General features: G+C 40.9%; 1 non-coding gene across 1 annotated transcript; it reads right to left on the bottom strand.

The window, feature by feature from the left end:
* Positions 1–8,824: 8,824 nt before the first annotated feature.
* On the bottom strand, positions 8,825–8,932 carry LOC116466121 (U6 spliceosomal RNA). The gene has a single exon (XR_004247377.1). It is a non-coding gene; the product is annotated as a U6 spliceosomal RNA (small nuclear RNA).
* Positions 8,933–9,226: the final 294 nt, after the last annotated feature.

The raw sequence follows: 9,226 nt of genomic DNA, 5'->3' as shown, positions 1-9,226 counted from the left end.
CCTCCTGGGTTCAAGTGATTCTCTTGCCTCAGCCTCCTGAGTAGATGGGATTACTGGCATACACCACTATGCCTGGCTAGGTTTTGCATTTTCTAGTTTCACCATGTTGGCCAAGCTGGTCTTGAACTCCTGAGCTCAAATGATCCGCCTGCCTTGGCCTCCCAAAGTGTTGGTGTTATAGGCTAAAGCCACCATGCCCGGCCACTTCAACTCTTTAACCATTGAAAAAAGCAGTATTTAATGTATCTGTGACCATTGAAAAAAGCAGTATTTAATGTATCTGTGACCATTGAAAAAAGCAGTATTTAATGTATCTGTGATATAAATACATAGATTTATAACTAGTCAACCATTATCTAACATCAAATCAAGCTTTCAGCTTTTCATGTGGATAAAAATAACTATAGTCTAAATGACCTTTATTAATTTCTTGTGTATGATTCTCTTCTATTGTATTCATTTTTTTTTACCAGATGGTAAAAGTAATATAAAAGTAATATACACTCATTACTGGCCATTCGGAAAATGTGTAGCAAACAGTATCCCAACCACTTGTAGTCCTGTTTCTCTGGATCTCTTTACAGTGCCTTTTCCTGTACTTCTTTTTGTGTTGGCAAACTTTCAGAATCAAGGGTGCCAAGTCAGCAATCCCTATTATATAACTGAACAAGTATATATAATAGCACTCACAAAAATAACTCAGACAGGAGTGATTACATAATTAACATGATTGCACCTTACTTTGATAAAGGGCAGAGATTTTGCAAGAAGCATTAGAAAACTGTCTCCCCTCTATAATTCTAAATGTTTTATAAAATCATAGCACAAGTATAGGTTACTTAAAATGAGATGGTAAGATTGCTTTTTTGCTTCGGATCATTTACCAAGCGATATGGTTTGTCTGTGTCTCCACCCAAATCTCATCTTGAATTGTAGCTCCCACAATTTCCACGTGTTGTGGGAGGGACCCGGTGGGAGGTAATTGAATCATGGGGGCGGGTCTTTCCTGTGCTGTCTGTGATAGTGAATAAGTCTCATGAGATCTGATGGTTTTTTTTTTTTTTTTTCATAATAATTTTTTTTTTTATTATACTTTAGGGTTTTAGGGTACATGTGCACAATGTGCAGGTTTGTTACATATGTATCCATGTGCCATGTTGATTTCCTGCACCCATTAACTCATCATTTAGCATTAGGTGTATCACCTAATGCTGTCCCTCCCCCCTCCCCCAACCCCACAACAGTCCCCGGAGTGTGATGTTCCCCTTCCTGTGTCCATGAGTTCTCATTGTTCAATTCCCACCTATGAGTGAGAACATGCGGTGTTTGGTTTTTTGTCCTTGCGATAGTTTACTGAGAATGATGTTTTCCAGTTTCATCCATGTCCCTACAAAGGACACGAACTCATCATTTTTTATGGCTGCATAGTATTCCATGGTGTATATGTGCCACATTTTCTTAATCCACTCTATCGTTGTTGGACATTTGGGTTGGTTCCAACTCTTTGCTATTGTGAATAGTGCTGCAATAAACATACGTGTGCATGTGTCTTTATAGCAGCATGATTTATAGTCCTTTGGGTATATACCCAGTAATGGGATGGCTGGGTCAAATGGTATTTCTAGTTTGAGATCCCTGAGGAATCGCCACACTGACTTCCACAATGGTTGAACTAGTTTACAGTCCCACCAACAGTGTAAAAGTGTTCCTATTTCTCCACATCCTCTCCAGCACCTGTTGTTTCCTGATTTTTTAATGATGGCCATTCTAACTGGTGTGAGATGGTATCTCACTGTGGTTTTGATTTGCATTTCTCTGATGACCAGTGATGATGAGCATTTTTTCATGTGTTTTTTGGCTGCATAAATGTCTTCTTTTGAGAAGTGTCTGTTCATGTCCTCTGCCCACTTTTTGATGGGGTTGTTTGTTTTTTTCTTGTAAATTTGTTTGAGTTCATTGTAGATTCTGGATATTAGCCCTTTGTCAGATGAGTAGGTTGCAAAAATTTTCTCCCATTCTGTAGGTTGCCTGTTCACTCTGATGATAGTTTCTTTTGCTGTGCAGAAGCTCTTTAGTTTAATGAGATCCCATTTGTCGATTTTGGCTTTTGTTGCCATTGCTTTTGGTGTTTTAGACATGAAGTCCTTGCCCACGCCTATGTCCTGAATGGTATTGCCTAGGTTTTCTTGTAGGATTTTAATGGTTTTAGGTCTAACATATAAGTCTTTAATCCACCTTGAATTAATTTTTGTATAAGGTGTAAGGAAGGGATCCAGTTGCAGCTTTCTACATATGGCTAGCCAGTTTTCCCAGCACCATTTATTAAATAGGGAATCCTTTCCCCATTGCTTGTTTTTGTCAGGTTTGTCAAAGATCAGATAGTTGTAGCTATGCGGCGTCATTTCTGAGGGCTCTGTTCTGTTCCATTGATCTATGTCTCTGTTGTGGTACCAGTACTATGCTGTTTTGGTTACTGTAGCCTTGTAGTATAGTTTAAAGTCAGGTAGCGTGATGCCTCCAGCTTTGTTCTTTTGGCTTAGGATTGACTTGGCGATGCGGGCTCTTTTTTGGTTCCATATGAACTTTAAAGTAGTTTTTTCCAATTCTGTGAAGAAAGTCATTGGTAGCTTGATGGGGATGGCATTGAATCTATAAATTACCTTGGGCAGTATGGCCATTTTCACGATATTGATTCTTCCAACCCATGAGCATGGAATGTTCTTCCATTTGTTTGTATCCTCTTTGATTTCATTGAGCAGTGGTTTGTAGTTCTCCTTGAAGAGGTCCTTCACATTCCTTGTAAGTTGGATTCCTAGGTATTTTATTCTCTTTGAAGCAATTGTGAATGGGAGTTCACTCATGATTTGGCTCTCTGTTTGTCTGTTATTGGTGTACAAGAATGCTTGTGATTTTTGTACATTAATTTTGTATCCTGAGACTTTGCTGAAGTTGCTAATCAGCTTAAGGAGATTTTGGGCTGAGACAATGGGGTTTTCTAGATATACAATCATGTCATCTGCAAACAGGGACAATTTGACTTCCTCTTTTCCTAGTTGAATACCCTTTATTTCCTTCTCCTGTCTGATTGCTCTGGCCAGAACTTCCAGCACTACGTTGAATAGGAGCGGTGAGAGAGGGCATCCCTGTCTTGTGCCAGTTTTCAGAGGGAATGCTTCCAGTTTTTGCCCATTCAGTATGATATTGGCTGTGGGTTTGTCATAGATAGCTCTTATTATTTTGAGATACGTCCCATCAATACCTAATTTATTGAGAGTTTTTAGCATGAAGGGTTGTTGAATTTTGTCAAAGGCCTTTTCTGCATCTATTGAGATAATCATGTGGTTTTTGTCTTTGGTTCTGTTTATATGCTGGATTACATTTATTGATTTGCGTGTGTTGAACCAGCCTTGCATCCCAGGGATGAAGCCCACTTGATCATGGTGGATAAGCTTTTTGATGTGCTGCTGGATTCGGTTTGCCAGTATTTTATTGAGGATTTTTGCATCAATGTTCATCAAGGATATTGATCTGAAATTCTCTTTTTTGGTTATGTCTCTGCCAGGTTTTGGTATCAGGACGATGCTGGCTTCATAAAATGTGTTAGGGAGGATTCCCTCTTTTTCTATCGATTGGAATAGTTTCAGAAGGAATGGTACCAGTTCCTCCTTGTACCTCTGGTAGAATTCAGCTGTGAATCCATCAGGTCCTGGACTCTTTTTGGTTGGTAAGCTATTGATTATTGCCACAATTTCAGAACCTGTTATTGGTCTATTCAGAGATTCAACTTCTTCCTGGTTTAGTCTTGGGAGGGTGTATTTGTCGAGGAATTTATCCATTTCTTCTAGATTTTCTAGTTTATTTGCATAGAGGTGTTTGTAGTATTCTCTGATGGTAGATTGTATTTCTGTGGGATCGGTGGTGATATCCCCTTTTTCGTTTTTTATTGCATCTATTTGATTCTTCTCTCTTTTCTTCTTTATTAGTCTTGCTAGCGGTCCATCAATTTTGTTGATCTTTTCAAAAAACCAGCTCCTGGATTCATTAATTTTTTGAAGGGTTTTTTGTGTCTCTATTTCCTTCAGTTCTGCTCTGATTTTAGTTATTTCTAGCCTTCTGCTAGCTTTTGAATGTGTTTGCTCTTGCTTTTCTAGTTCTTTTAATTGTGATGTTAGGGTGTCAATTTTGGATCTTTCCTGCTTTCTCTTGTGGGCATTTAGTGCTATAAATTTCCCTCTACACACTGCTTTGAATGTGTCCCAGAGATTCTGGTATGTTGTGTCTTTGTTCTCGTTGGTTTCAAAGAACGTCTTTATTTCTGCCTTCATTTCATTATGTACCGAATAGTCATTCAGGAGCAGGTTGTTCAGTTTCCATGTAGTTGAGCGGTTTTGAGTGAGTTTCTTAATCCTGAGTTCTAGTTTGATTGCACTGTGGTCTGAGAGACAGTTTGTTATAATTTCTGTTCTTTTACATTTGCTGAGGAGAGCTTTACTTCCAACTATGTGGTCAATTTTGGAATAGGTGTGGTGTGGTGCGGTGCTAAAAAAATGTATATTCTGTTGACTTGGGGTGGAGAGTTCTGTAGATGTCTATTAGGTCCACTTTATGTAGAGCTGAGTTCAATTCCTGGATATCCTTGTTAACTTTCTGTCTCGTTGATCTGTCTAATGCTGACAGTGGGGTGTTAAAATCTCCCATTATTATTGTGTGGGAGTTTAAGTCCCTTTGTAGGTCACTGAGGACTTGCTTTATGAATCTGGGTGCTCCTGTGTTGGGTGCATATATATTTAGGATAGTTAGCTCTTCTTGTTGGATTGATCCCTTTACCATTATGTAATGGCCTTCTTTGTCTCTTTTGATCTTTGTTGGTTTAAAGTCTATTTTATCAGAGACTAGGATTGCAACCCCTGCCTTTTTTTGTTTTCCAGTTGCTTGATAGATCTTCCTCCATCCCTTTATTTTGAGTCTATGTGTGTCTCTGCACGTGAGATGGGTTTCCTGAATACAGCACACTGATGGGTCCTGACTCCTTATCCAGTTTGCCAGTCTGTGTCTTTTGATTGGAGCATTTAGCCCATTTACATTTAACGTTAATATTGTTATGTGTGAATCTGATCCTGTCATTATGATGTTAGTTGGCTATTTTGCTCGTTAGTTGCTATTGTTTCTTCCTAGCCTCGATGGTCTTTACAATTTGGCATGTTTTTGCAGTGGCTGGTACCGGTTGTTCCTTTCCACGTTTAGTGCTTCCTTCAGGAGCTCTTTTAGGGCAGGCCTGGTGGTGACAAAATCACTCAGCGTTTGCTTGTCTGTGAAGTATTTTATTTCTCCTTCACTTATGAAGCTTAGTTTGGCGGGATAGCAAATTCTGGGTTGAAAATTCTTTTCTTTAAGGATGTTGAATATCGGCCCCCACTCTCTTCTGGCTTGTAGAGTTTCTGCTGAGAGATCAGCTGTTAGTCTGATGGGCTTCCCTTTGTGGGTAACCCGACCTTTCTCTCTGGCTGCCCTTAACATTTTTTCCTTCATTTCAACTTTGGTGAATCTGACAATTATGTGTCTTGGAGTTGCCCTTCTCGAGGAGTATCTTTGTGGCGTTCTCTGTATTTCCTGAATCTGAATGCTGGCCTGCCTTGCTAGATTGGGGAAGTTCTCCTGGATAATATCTTGCAGAGTGTTTTCCAACTTGGTTCCATTCTCCCCATCATTTTCAGGTACACCAATCAGACGTAGGTTTGGTCTTTTCACATAGTCCCAAATTTCTTGGAGGCTTTGTTCATTTCTTTTTATTCTTTTTTCTCTAAACTTCCCTTCTCTCTTCATTTCATTCATTTCATCTTCCATCAGCGATACCCTTTCTTCCAGTTGATCGCATCTGCTACTGAGGCTTCTGCAATCTTCGCGTAGTTCTCGAAACTTGGCTTTCAGCTCCATCAGCTCCTTTAAGCCCTTCTCTCCATTGGTTATTCTAGTTATCCATTCTTCTAATATTTTTTCAAAGTTTTTAACTTCTTTGCTATTGTTTTGAATTTCCTCTCGTAGCTCAGAGTAGTTTGATCGTCTGAAGCCTTCTTCTCTCAACTCATCAAAGTCATCCTCCATCCAGCTTTGTTCCGTTGCTGGTGAGGAACTGCGTTCCTTTGGAGGAGGAGAGGTGCTCTGTTTTTTAGAGTTTCCAGTTTTTCTGCTCTGTTTTTTCCCCATCTTTGTGGTTTTATCTACTTTTTGTCTTTGATGATGGTGATGTACAGATGAGTTTTTGGTGTGGATGTCCTTTCTGTTTGTTAGTTTTCCTTCTACCAGACAGGACCCTCAGCTGCAGGTCTGTTGGAGTTTACTGGAGGTCCACTCCAGACCCTGTTTGGCTGGGTGTCAGCAGCGGTGGCTGCAGAACAGCGGATTTTCGTGAGACCACAAATTCAGCTGTCTGATAGTTCGTCTGAAAGTTTTGTCTCAGAGGACTACCCGGTTGAATGAGGTGTCAGTCTGTCCCTACTGGGGGGTGCCTCCCAGTTAGGCTGCTCAGGGGTGAGGGACCCACTTTAGGAGGCAGTCTGTCCGTTCTCAGTTCTCCAGCTGCATGCTGGGAGAACCACTACTCTCTTCAAAGCTGTCAGTCAGACAGGGACCTTTAAGTCTGTGGAGGTTCTTGCTGAGTTTTTGTTTGTCTGTGCCCTGCCCCCAGAGGTGGAGCCTATAGAGGCAGGCAGGCCTCCTTGAGCTGTGGTGGGCTCCACCCAGTTCGAGCTTCCTGGCTGCTTTGTTTACTTAAGCAAGCCTGGCAATGGCGGGCGCCCCTCCCCCAGCCTCGCTGCCGCCTTGCAGCTTGATCTCAGACTGCTGTGCTAGCAATCAGCAAGACTCCGTGGGCACAGGACCCTCCGAGCCAGGTGCGGGACACAATCTCCTAGTGTGCCGTTTTCCAGGCCTGTTGGAAAAGCGCAGTATTGGGGTGGGACTGACCTGATATTCCAGGTGCCGTCTGTTTCCCCTTTCTTTGACTAGGAAAGGGAACTCCCTGACCCCTTGCGCTTCCCGAGTGAGGCAATGCCTCGCCCTGCTTCGGCTCACGCACAGTGCGTTTCACCGACTGTCCTGCACCCACTGTTAGGCACTCCCTAGTGAGATGAAACCGGTACCTCAAGCAGAAATGCAGAAATCACCCGTCTTCTGTGTCGCTGGGGCTGGGAGCTGGAGACCGGAGCTGTTCCTATTCGGCCATCTTGGCTCCACCCTCACTACTTTTCTTGTTTTAAAGCTTGGATAATTGAAGTGATACACCCTGAAACAACACAGGTTTACCACGAGCATTTGGTGTTTTTTTTTCTCCTCATGGAGAATGAATGAATATTTTGTAACTGAACATTTTCAAATTTCTTTTGGGTTGACAGGAATCCCAGAACTAATTTTGTACTGTAACAGACATTAGTACTGCTGTAGGACTTATTGGTCTGAATATCTACATTATATTTTCTCTCCTGGTCTTAATTTTCTATTCTAATTTATATTTTCCCTGATTCTGAAATTTTGTGCATACTATTTTATTGTTTGGAATTTTTATAATCTGCTTCATGTACATTTTGGAAAATTGTGAGCCATAAATAAGTAAACTGACCCGTAGTTACTTAACTAGTAAGGTCCAGATATTGACCTGAAGTCTTTTGGCTTTATAGGGAAGTCACATTTACTGAGCATTTAGCATGACTTGGTATTTTATATGCGTTGTATCATGCAATACACACATTAGCTGGTCTGAGATAGGTCAGTTATTACTATCTTCCTCATATTCAGATGAAGAAATTAAAGCTTATAAAAGTTATAAGATGTTTTCCTAGGGTTAATAAATGTTATCTTAATTTTTGGCCCTCTAATTTATTCTTAAAAGCATCTGTCGGGCATGGTAGCTTACACCTGTTATCCCACTACTTTGGGAGGCTGAGGCCATTGAGCCTAGGAGTTCGAGACCAGCCTTGACAGCATAGAGATTCCCCATCTCTATTAAAAATACAAAAGTTAGCCAGGTGTGGTCATGTGCCTATAGTACCAGCTACTTGGGAGGCTGAGGCAGGAGGATTGCTTGAACTTGGGAAGTCGAGGTTGGAGTAAGCCAAGATGGTGCCACTGCACAGCACTTGAGCCTGGGCAACAGAGCGAGACCCTGTCTCAAAAAAAAATTCTTAAAAGCATGAGCTTTCTCCTCTAAATTCAGCCCTGTTGTTAGGGCTTTAAGGCCATATCTTTGTAAAAGACTCCGTCCCTCGTTCCCAACCCATCAAGTGGGCCTTTCCTCTTATGGCTTTGCCAAGAGCAAAAATTACTATTCTCCTCAATTATGGCAAGCTTGTCTGTTTCTTTATTTTACCCAGTGTTATGGTTTTTACAGGATGTGAACACTGTTACTCAGATTTGCCTCTGTCCACACATTCCCTGGCTGCTCCAGGCCTGTGATAGGAGCCCTTCCCCAATTGCTAGCCAGCAGAGAAGGCAGTGACCCCAGCTATAGGCTGGGTTAAAGCAGAGCAGGAAATCTGGCTTTGGCTCTTGCCCTTATGACCTCGTATGTCATAAGGTGGCAAAGGATGTACCATTAAGTACCACCCAGAGACTAGAATAAGGGATTCTTGAGTCTCCATTCCTCTGCCATCATTTTGCACCAGACTTTACGGTGTTTCTCAATTAGTGATGCTTCCCAGACTTAATCATTTGATCATCGCAATTTTTGCCATATTGTATCACCCTTACTTGTATTTACTTAAATTTTCTTTAAATTAGTGACATCCTACCTTAAATATATTACTTTAAAGGGTTACTTTATATTGCTACCATTAATGGGAGGACAATATCACTATTTGTGTGTCATCCTTGCACAGGGGCCATGCTAATCTTCTCTGCAGCATTCCAATTTTAGTATTTGTGCTGCCAAAGTGAGCACAACAGTATCACTATTAATGGAAGATAATCTTAAAATAAAATAAAATGGCAAAACAATAACTATTAAATTATTTTCCAAAAACAGGTATTGGAAATTAGGAAGCCTGTAGTTTACTTCTAACAATTACATAAACTATTCCATAAATTATAGAATAGTATGAAAGCAATATAATTTTCTGTGTCATAATTTCCCCCATTTTAAAATGGCTTTATTTTTATTTTTAATTTTTGTGTGTGTGTCTCCCAGGCTGGAGTGCCGTCCATGATCTCAGCTCACTGCAACCTCTGCCTCCCT

This window comes from Hylobates moloch, unplaced genomic scaffold (assembly GCF_009828535.3).
Source record: "Hylobates moloch isolate HMO894 unplaced genomic scaffold, HMol_V3 SCAFFOLD_3, whole genome shotgun sequence".
Taxonomy (NCBI): domain Eukaryota; kingdom Metazoa; phylum Chordata; class Mammalia; order Primates; family Hylobatidae; genus Hylobates; species Hylobates moloch.
This window is presented reverse-complemented; position numbering and strand designations above follow the sequence as displayed.